Source organism: Castor canadensis, chromosome 2 (assembly GCF_047511655.1).
Source record: "Castor canadensis chromosome 2, mCasCan1.hap1v2, whole genome shotgun sequence".
NCBI lineage: Eukaryota > Metazoa > Chordata > Mammalia > Rodentia > Castoridae > Castor > Castor canadensis.
Genome location: NC_133387.1, coordinates 110,557,838 through 110,569,161, shown reverse-complemented (window position 1 = coordinate 110,569,161; position 11,324 = coordinate 110,557,838). Strand labels below are relative to the sequence as shown.

Here is an 11,324-nt window from a genome sequence, read left to right as displayed (position 1 = left end):
GAATTTCAGAAATCAAAATGAACAAAAGGCTGAAGATGATTTATTAAAAATTGAAAGGTAGGCCAGATACCAGTAGCTCACTCCTGTAATCCTAGCTACTCAAGAGGCAGAGATCAGGAAGATCTGTTTGAAGCCAGCCCTATCTCAAAAAACCCTTCACAAAAACAGGGCTGGTGGAGTGGCTCACAGTGAAGGCCCTGAGTTCAAGCCCCAGTATTGCAAAAAAAAAAAAAAAAATTGAAAGCTAGGAAAAATCACATGTAGTTTAAAGCAATGTCAGTAAACCAGTTCTTGAGTTATAAAAAACCTTTCTATTTTATCTCTTTGAAAACAATTACAGAAGTGTTCAGATAGAAGTTCCCCAGGCTCCTTAACCTGAAACAACTGCCTGGTTCACACGCTACTCAATCTTTCAGGCTTCAACACTGAAGAGTACTTGCTGGTAACATCTGAAAACCAAGGGGGTTGTGTGTGTGTGGTGTGTGTGTGTGTGTAACTGTCACTGGGTCTTTTCTATTGTCTTTGAAGTATGGTTGTCTCACTGTATCCCTGCGGGATTATTTCCAGCACCCTGGAGGATATCAAAATCCATAAATGTTTAAGTCATATTTGCATAGAACCCATACACATCATTCTGTACATTTCACATAATCTCTAGATGAGTTATACTCCCAACACAATGTAGATGCTGTGTAAATAGTTGTTACACTGTGTTGTTTGGGGAGCAGTGACATGAAAAATATCTGTACGCATTCAATACAAATGCAATTTGATTTTTTTCCCTGTATTTCCCATCTACACTTGATTGAATCCGTAGATACAGAACCCATAGATAATAGGAAGTCAGTGATATTTTGGAAACCTATTGTTTCAGATGCTAATGTTCACAAGAACTCAAAAGTCTAATACCTTGGTGCTCATAAAAATTCTGAAGCCCTGCTGCAAGCCCTAATCAGATTTCTCTTTGCTGACTTTTTGTCTTTGGAGCATTGGAGGAAATCACATCAGTTAAGATTGGTGGAAGTGTAGAGCAGCGGCTTTCCTGCTTTCAGGCATATGAGCAGATGAGTTCACAGCATAATGAAGTAATGGTCTCTTTTTACAACTCCCTCTACTATGCAGCATCCAGTATGGTATCTTAAAATTTCTTATTGGTGATTTTTTGGGAAAATATTTGTTTATGCTGACTCTAAGGAGGTGACTCCAGATTAGGGGGACAGGAATGAGTCCTTCTAATTGCTTTAGGTCTCAGTAATATTCAGCACACTATCATATCAAACTTCTTAAGCCTCTCAACACTGTGCATTGCTTTGCAAATGCATGCATCCCACAGGCTGTCCATATTGCCTGGGACACCCCACCACCCTGGCCCTGCCTCTTCTTTGATGTTGCTAGGGATGCATGTTGTCATCCCCCTTAACCCCACCCCAGACACTGACCTCCTTGGTCCTGGTATCGTTTTCCTGTCCCTGTCCTCTTGCTTCACCTCCTAGCATCCTTAAACATGTACTGCAGTGTCTGGTTTTCTTTTTTAACCCCAATGGTTAGCTTTATAAGGGTAGGAACTTGTGTGCCCAGAACTTAGAATTGTATCCATCTGGCACATCAGATATTCAATTCATGACTGTTGAAAGAGTGGGTGAATTCAATCCAGCTAGATAGGAACATATTCCTATTCCTTCTCCTCAGTTTTCACTGTGAGTAATAGTGCTGTGGTCCATGACTGCTCTTCAACCTCTTTTATGCAGAGAATGGGAAACAAAGATTAATATGTGCTTTTATTTCTGATGTCATCTATTTATGGGAACTTAGTAAGTCCTGCATACCATACAGCCTGTGGAAATATGGAGATGAAGGATGTATTTCCATCAGGAAAAAGTCATAGATCTGCATGAAAACTAATCTAGCAAGTAGAGGATGAAAACCCAGAGTGACAATTGATACAATGGATGGAAACATAGGGTATTGGGAGAACTGAAAAGAGACAGTCCCTTTTACCAAAGTGCAGTTCACCAATACCGTCCTGAACAGGGCACTGTGTGAGTGGAAGAGGAAGAGAGCAGAGTAGGAAGGGTGGAAGAACCAGGGTGGCTACAGGATCATGATGGACCAATCAGTCCTGAATGGCAGGTTTGTAGGGAAAATGATTATGAATTAAAATAGAGTGCTGATGGTCATATCAATATTTTTATAAAGCATGCATTTTTTAGCAGGATGGTAAGTTCTAGCTACCCATCTCTAATGTAGCCAGCCTCATCCAGTCTTACTCTGTAAGCAGAGCCTTCCTTGTTTGCCTACATTAGCATCCTGGTCACTCCCGTCATGCATATGCATGCCTAGATGTCATGCCACAAGGCCAGAGATTCCCAGTTGGCTATTGCCCTGATTCCACTATAACTAGTATGGTTGGTAATGAAATGGCTTCTGGGTAGAAGTCTTGCTACCCCATGGCTAACGCACTAACACCATGTTTACTGTTACTAGACTTGGAGGTTGGTCTTTTGGAGTACAAGTTGAAGTTGATAATAAAGCTCAAGATGTAAGTATAAACACATGAAACCAAGAACTCAGGCAAAGGTGATAGTAGTTTTTTCTTCCTGTTTTAGAAAATATTAAGGAAACCAAAGAAAATCCAGATGCATGTTTTGAGCATGGAATGCTAGAGAACAGATTAAATCCCAGTGTTTGTTACTAGGAGGTAAGAATAATTATAGGTACACATTCTTTAAAAGAGAAAAATGAATTGTTTTCCTTTAGATAGTGTGTAAGTAGAACAAGTAAGTTGCTACTGTTTGTGAAGATAGGTCTTCACTTAATAGACCTAAAGCAAGTAACAGCATAATTTATTTTTGAAAATATAGATATAGCTATAGATATATAGTTATAATAACTGGAAACATTGCTACTGTCTTTGGTGGCCAAGAAATTCTTTCATATATAACCTTGAACCCCTCAGCTCCAAAAAGTCTGGATGGACACAGAGCTGATGCAAAGAACTCCAGGCTTTTAGGAGTCCTGGATTTTCACACCCTGGCAGGAGTAGCCTATGAATTATGATTATTCCCCCCGGAATTATAGAGAACAGGTGGTAGGGTTCTCTGGGTGTGGGAAAATGAGGGCTGGGGTAAAGGAATGTGCCCTTATCCAGAGTAAGAATGCAGAAGTGGTGAATAACTCTGTTTCCAAAGAAAAAAAGTCAGCACAACCTTAAAATGGGTAGAGATGACAGAATGAAAGCTTTCTTTCAGGAAGAGGGAAATAGTATGGTGTTTGACTGAGAGAGAAATCATACCAAGTAGATTCTAGGAGGAAGGTGAACCCAGTGTGAAAGAGTGAGTGTGAGTTAATATCAGGACATCAGTGTAGAAATGGCTGAAAATCACTTCTGTCTGTAGAGTGTAGGCATCGTGTCTGCTCATAATCTCATCACAGACCTGATGAAACAAGGACATTCTCCATGATTCCAGGAAGGCACCTTCTGTCCTCAGTAGTAGGGACCTTCAAGGTTCACACTAGCCTAGAAAACCCAGTTAGAACAAGGACTTGTGCAGAGGCGGGGTTGCTCACTGTAGTTAAGGGTTCTTACAGACACCTCACCATGTAGTTCCTGAAGGAAATATTAATGGTCAGATTGTACAATGTAGCTCCTAAAGATAATTTTAATAGTCATATTTTACTGTATAATCTCTGAAGAAAATTGTAAGTCATAGTGTGGACTGTTCAGAAATCCCTTCTTCAGGTGAGGGTCATATAAATCTCTCTTCCCTTACAGACAATACACATGAGAAGATTTATAGCTCAATGTGAAAATACCATCATTCATAACTTGATAAGAAAATAATATTATTTTCTAGCATATATTGGGACATATTATGTAGCTATTATCAAAGCAAACCTAATTTTTAGGTGAGATCAGTTTATTTCCCTTTAAGAATATTTTTACTTTTTTCATATTTTTAAACATTTTTATTAGTATATAGCAGTTGTGCAGAGGGTTTCATCGTGATGCTGCCTTATATGCTTACAACATACCTTGGTTAGTTTCATCCCTACTCTCATCCTCTCTCTTCCTCTCTCCCATCTTAAAATGACTTGGACAGGTTTCAATGTTCCATATTCACATGTGTGTAGAAAGTACATCAGCCGTATTCACCTCCTTCATTTACCCTCCCCTTAGCATGACCTGTTTTACATTCCTACACTTCATTGCTTAAGTGTTTGTTCATTTTTCAGGAGAGGTTGCCTTGGTATTTTACCTGTGAATATACTGTACTTTAATCAGTCTAACCCTGTCTATTACTTGCCTTACTCTTTCCCCTATCCTGCATTGTCCAACAGCTTTCAGTGCTTTTCCGTATGACTTTTTCCTATCCAGATGCGATGCATTTTAATATTACTCACATTCTATCATTATCTTTTCCTTTCCCTCCTCTTCCTAATCACCTCAAATATGTACTGATATATATATTATATATATTATATATTATATTACATAGATACTCATATGTATATATGCTTATGCTTGTATTTGTACATAAGTATAGAAGTTTATCTTTTGGATCTATTTTCCATATATGAGAGAAAAATTTTCTTAATCCATTCATCAGTTATAGGGCACTTTATAGGTTCATCTGTAATGAACAAGGGTGTGTGTACAAATATTGTTATTGAATCCTGACCTATGTTCTTTGGATGAATGCCTAGGAGTGGAATTGCTGGATCATATGGCAGTTCTATTTTTAGTTTTCTGAGGAACCTCCACACTGATTTCCATAGTGGTTGTACTAATTTACATTCCTACCAACAGTAGATGAGGGTTCCTTTTTCCTTACACCCTTGCTAACATTTGTTGTAGGTTGTGTTCTTGAAGGTAGCCATTCTAATAGGAGTAAAGTGGAATCTTAGCATGGTTTTGATTTGCATTTCCTCTATGGTCAAGAATGTTGACCATTTCTGCATATATTTATTGGCCATTTGGACTTATTCCTTTGAAAAATTCCTGTTCAGCTCATTTGCCCATTTCTTTACTGGGTCATTGATTCTTTAGGAGTTTAGCTTTTAGATTCCTGTAAACACTGGTTATGATCCCTTGTCAGATATATAGAGAGCAAAGATTTTCTCCCATTCTGTGAGTCACCTCTTCAGTCTAGTGACTGTTTCCTTTGCCATGCAGAAGCTTTCTAGTTTCATGTAGCCCCATTGTTGATCCTTTCTTTTAATTTCTGAGCCATTGATAAATAAGACTGATAGATCCTTAGCTAATCTGACAAGGAAGAGGAAAAAGACCCAAATTAATAAAATTAGAGATGAAAAAGGATGTATCACAAATGCCAATGAAATCCAAAGGATCACTAGGGAATACTTTGAAAACTTATGCTCAAATAAACTGGAAAATCTAGAAGAAATGGATAAATGTATAGATGCATTTGACCGACCACAATTGAACCAAGAGGATATAAACAACCTAACATACCTATGAAAAGCAATGAAATTGAAGCACCAATAGAGTCTCCCAAAAAAGAAAAGCCTAGGACCCAGTGGATTCACTGCTGAATTTACCAGACCTTTAAATACCAACACTCCTAAAACTTCTCTATAAAATAGAAAGGTAAGAAACACTGTCGAACTGTCTCAAAACTAGACCAGGAAACCACAGAAAAAGAATTACAGGTCAATCTCTTTAATAAACATAGGTGCAAAAATTCTCCATTAAATACTGGCAAACTGAATTCAACAACATATCTAAAAAACATACACCGTGATCAAGTTGGTTTCATTCCAGATGTACAAATATGGTTTGACATAGGTAAGTCAATAAATGTCATAAAGTAGAAACAGAATTAAGGACAAAACCCACATGACTGTCCCAATGGATGCAGAAAAAAGCCTTTGACAAAATTCAATACCCTTCATGATAAAAGCTCTGAAAAAACTAGGAATGGAAGGAATGTCCTTCAACATAATAAAGGGTATGTATGACAAACCTATACCACCATCATACTAAACAAGGAAAAACTCAAACCATTTCCTCTAAAGTTAAGAATGAGACAAGGATGTCTACTCTTCTCGCTCTTTTTAAACATAGTTTTGGAATTCCTAGCCAGAGTAATAAGACAGAGGGAAGAAATAAGGGAATTCAAATAGGAAAGGAAGAAGTCAAAATATCCCTGTTTGGAGATGTATTATATATATGATTTTATATCTAAAAAACTCTAAAAACTCCACCAAAAACCTCTCAGACATCATAAATGCTTTCTTTGTTCTCATGAAATAGAGGAATTCAGTCTATTTCATTTATAGGTGAGTCCCACAGTCCAGATTAGTAGCTGGAACATAGTAACTGCTCAGAATAGATTGCTGGACATTGTAAATAACTTCAGCAAAGGAGCAGGATGCAAAATCAATATATAAAAATCAGCAGCCTTTCTATATACCAACAATGAACAAAGACTTTAGGAAAACCATCTCATTTACAATAGCCTCAAAAAATACCTAGGAATAAATTTACCCAAGTAAGTGAATGATGAAAACTACACATCACTGAAGAAGTTGAAGAAGTTATCAGAGGATGAAAAGATCTCCCAGGCTCATTGATCAGCAGAATTAATATTGTTAAAATGGCTATTCCATCCAAAGCAATCTATACGTCCAATACAATCCCCATTTAATTCCCAATAACATTCATCATAGAGGTAGAAAAACCAATCCTAAAGTTCACATGGGAGCAAAAAGACTTCAAATAACCAACACAATACTGAGCAAAAAAGAGCAACACTGGAGGTATCACAATACCTGACTTCAAACTATACTACAAAATCATACTAATAAAAACAACATGGTACTGGCACAAAAAGAGACATGAAGACCAATTTAAAAGAACAGAAGACTCAGACATAAATCCACACAGGTACAGTCATCTGATTGTTGACAAAGGCACTCAAATTATATGATGGAGAAAAGACAGCCTCTTCAGCAAATGATGCTGGGAAAACTGGGTATCTGCCTGCAGAAAACTGAAACTAGATTCCTGTCTTTTACTCTGTACAAATATCAGCTCAGTTCATCAGAGATCTTAAGGTAAGACCTAAAACTCTGAAATTACTACAGGGAAGGATAGGGAAAAAGCAGGCATAAGCAATAACTTCCTAAACAGCACAGCTGTTTTGACTTTACATCTGTCCAATTCTAAGCCCCCTTATTTATTGCACGTCTTTGCTTTCACATGTCCAAGGCAGGAATATCTTCAGCGACTAGGTGGCCAGTGATTTGTGTGTTGTCCTGACACTTGTTCCTTTTTGTTTAGATAGGCCTTCTTCACTGATAGGTTTAAGTTGGGGGTTTTGGAGCTTTTATGTCTTTTGACATGTTCTTTGCCAGGTACAAGTGTGCAACTGAGCTGGACCTGGCCCTTTGGGGGAAGCATTTCTTCCCACAATGCTAAAGTGTCTGATGCTGCAGTGAGGTGCAAAGCATGACTGTTATCTGAAACACCCACCTTGAGGCTGCTGGTAGCTGATGTCATATCAAATGATTGCACTAACCTTTTAGTAATTAATGGTCAGTCTTTCCCTTCAGCCTTTAAGCTACATTCATAAGATGTAGGTTATATGATTTTCATAAACCCTTTCAAGGAAAATGGGAAAATTGCCTATGACTAATGCTTACTGTATGATTTATTGTATTGTAGAAAGTCTCTCAAGGAGCCTTTCTTTCTTACTTCACTTACATCTTGAGTGTTTGGCTTATTATTTAATCAAAACACACTTTAAAACATACATACTTTACATACAAAGACCAAACACACTACCCCCTTGTTTTATTGTAACACTCTGTTCTACCTTAGAAATTTACATATGTGAACATCCCAAGTGTTTTTTCTTTTCTTACTGCTACTTAGTGACTTTTCCTAGCAGCCATTATTCATCATTCCTGAGATGAAAGTTCTGTTTTGAGAAGGCATAATATATTCCTAAAAGAAGATTAACTTCCTTTTTCACTAACTGGACTGTATACTTCCTGGCTTATGAGCCACTAGGGAAGGAAATCCTGTAACTATTTCCAGAACACAGTTCAGTTTGAGAAAAGTATTCTTTGAAGGAAAAAGAAATGAAAGAAAACCTCTTACTTTCAATGCAGCAAAACCCAAAGTGCTAATTTTCAGATCACCATAAAGTATAGCTTGCTTACTTAAAGGATTTATAAAACCAGTGTCAGATCAAAATCAATTTACAGAATAGCTGAAAGAGGAACTCAAGAACATTTTTAAGTCTTTTCCTTCAAGCTCTGAGTCAATGATTTATTAGCAAAATAATGCTTTAGAGCAAAGAGGCACAAACCACCAGTAGCATCAACAGTGCTTGAGACTGTAGCCCATAAATGTGGGGCTGGGAAGCTGTGGACTGTGCTTAGTAATGGCACACTTTTGTTTGTTTAAGATTGCTATTTAGAGAGTTTCATTATACTATTTCCATGTATATGTGCACTATAACTGGAATTGGTTCATTCCCTCCATTTTTCTCCTTTCTACCTTAGTCCTCTTCTTATGGTGGTTTCAACAGGTTTAAAATTCTACATTCATTCTTGTATAGGAAGTACATCAGCCATATTCACCTTCTTTACTTCCTTCTTTTACCTTCCCTTTCTCATATGTGACCTCCCCTAGCATGACCTGTTTTTTTGTTCTTGTCCTTCATTGTTCAGGTGTCTGTTCATTGGTCAGTGGGACTTTTGCCTGTAATATATTATGCTTAAGTTATTGTAATATCTCCAGCACTGCTTTTTTTGCTCAGTATTGACTTGGCTATTCCCAGTTTTTTGTGCTTCCAGATGAACTTTACAGTTGAGTTTTCAATGTCTGTGATGAATATCATTGGATTTTGATGGGGATCACATTGAACATATAGATTGATTTTGGTAATATAGTCATTTTCCCAATATTGATTTTGCCAATCTATGAGCATGGGAGAGCTTTCCATCTTCTGTAATCTTCTTTAATTTCTTTCCTCAACAGTTTATGGTTTTTATTATAAAGGTCTGTCACAAGTTTTTTCCCCAGGTATTTTTTTGGAGGCTTTGTAAATGGAATTGTTTTCCCATATTCTTTCTCAGTCTGTTCATTGTTGGTATACAGAAAGGCTACTGATTTTTGTAAATTGATTTTGTATCCTGTTACTTTGTTGAAGGTATTTATGTTGTCTAGAAGAGTTTTTTTGGTGGAATTTTCCAAGTCTTTTAGGTTTAAGATCATATCATCTGCAAATAGAGTTAGTTTGACTTCTTCCTTTCCTATTTGAATTCCTTTTATTATTTCTTCCTCTCTTTTCCATGGCCATTTTCTCCCTGCCAACTGCTTCCCCTTTCATCACCCCCATCTCTTCACTGTCTGTGAAGAGAATGAGTAGAAATATACCTCAAAGCTGCCTCTCAGCTGGCCAGTGGATAGCAGGACTCTGGAGCTCACTGACCCTGTACGTAAGCCCAATGTGAGGGGCCTCCTTGGTGCAGTCCCTGCAGAGCACTGGAGGAGGTCTACTTATGCAATTAAAGCTACTTCATGGTTCTTGTGGAGACAGGCTGCTCTCTCCAAAATTAATCACTGGGATTTGGAGAAAGTCAGGGAGCAATGTCCCTTACTTTCCAGGGCCCTTTGACCCTCTCAGGACCTTGAGCTCCATCATTCTTTCAGTGACCTTCTCAAAGTTCTCACAGCAACACCCTTAATCTTTAGTCTGAAGCTGTGTCTTTCAATGTGGGTAGAAATTTCCAGTCTAGGTTTATTGGGCACAATTTCTAGGATCTATCTTCAAAGGTAGTGCAGGTGGCACATTTACCAAATGTTTTGAGACTATGTAATATGGATCAGCATTTTATCAGTTATCTACAGCAGTTTTCTTACCACTTTCTCCAGTATTCATGCAGGTTTTCTCTTCTATTTCCAAACTTCTCTAAGTGTCTCTTGGTTGCCCTTGTGTTGATCATAAAACCAATGCTATTTGTCTTCAGGTTTTGTTATGGCAACAGCCCCTCCCAGTGTTAATTATTATATCTGTCGTCTATCAACATTGACACAACTTTGTAACAATCATTACAAACTTCTGAGGCTTCCACCTAAGCCTGTGAGGTGTTGCTGCTGTAAGCCAGATTAGGCTGACCTTGGTCAGGAATGAACATGTGTGTACTTGATGGGCTGTGGGCTTCAGCTGGGATGATGGTGGGTGTTTTAATTTAGGATTTTTGAGATGGAGAATACACTTTCAATGATTTTAGGGGAGACCCAAGACAGAAATAAAGGTTTTATTACTTAAAGGTCTTGGGCAGCACATTGCATTTCCAGAGGCCACATGCACAGAGGTCAGGGATCAGGAGTAAGGGATGGGGGAGAAGGAGGTAAGGAGAGAAGAAAGGAGAGAGAGAGAAGAGAGAATGAGAGAGAGAGAGAGAGAAAAAGAGAGAGACTATTAGCCAATGATCCATGCTTTTATCCAAACAGGTTTCCTGTGGGGAGTTTTAACTGGTGAGTTTAAAGTAAGCAAGAACCAGTTCCAGGAGGTCACACTGTGACTGAGAAGTAGTTACTATGGCATGTCTGCTGAGTCCTTGTGGGTGGTGAGGGGCAGAAGGGTCAGTTGAGCACTATATCTGCTTTATTTGTCCCATAGGGAGGTGGTCTCCAGGCAGAAATTGCATCAAGCAACCACATTGAAGAACTAGGAGAAAGAAGAGAACTAGAACCCATGTTTCTGGTGATGGAGCCCTGCTTCTGGTAGGAGAAGGGCCAATTCATATCCAAAATAGATGCTGGGGACATATAAAATTACAGGGAAGGTCTCAAATCTCTCCTTGTATCTTATTCTCCAGCAAGTCAGCCCAGCCATGGCACCTTGGTGATGTCAGAGCCAGGAAGAATTTCAGGAGCAGACATGTGCTTCTCAAACCTCTGCTCATGTCACATTCTGTGGGCCAATGCAAGTCATGCTGCTGAGCCCAGAGTCAGATGGAAGGGTATGAAAGTCACCTTGTAAAGGGCATGGGTACAGGATGGTGAGGAATTGAGGCCACTGAGCAATCAAGGACAGCCTCAGAGTCTAGGGAAGGAGAGGCAAGGAAGGCTGAGCAGACAGGTTCTTGACTCCCAGCCTCCACTCCTCTAAGGCAGCTCTACCTTTCTTTCTATACCATGGCTTGACATCATTTTATAGTTGAAAAAAATCACTCTGATTTTAAAACAAAGATTAAAACAAACAAATGAAACAAAACAAAGTTTGAAAACTCCTAATCTAGGGTGAAGACTACCATTGACTCTCCTACTTTTTCTCTTTGTTAGA

The 11,324-nt window shown here is 38.5% G+C and overlaps 1 pseudogene; it reads left to right on the top strand.

Moving 5' to 3' along the window:
• The first annotated feature begins 379 nt into the window (after nucleotides 1-379).
• LOC141418105 (ATP-binding cassette sub-family A member 13-like) overlaps nucleotides 380-11,324 on the top strand; it is a 47,521-nt pseudogene continuing 36,576 nt past the window's right edge.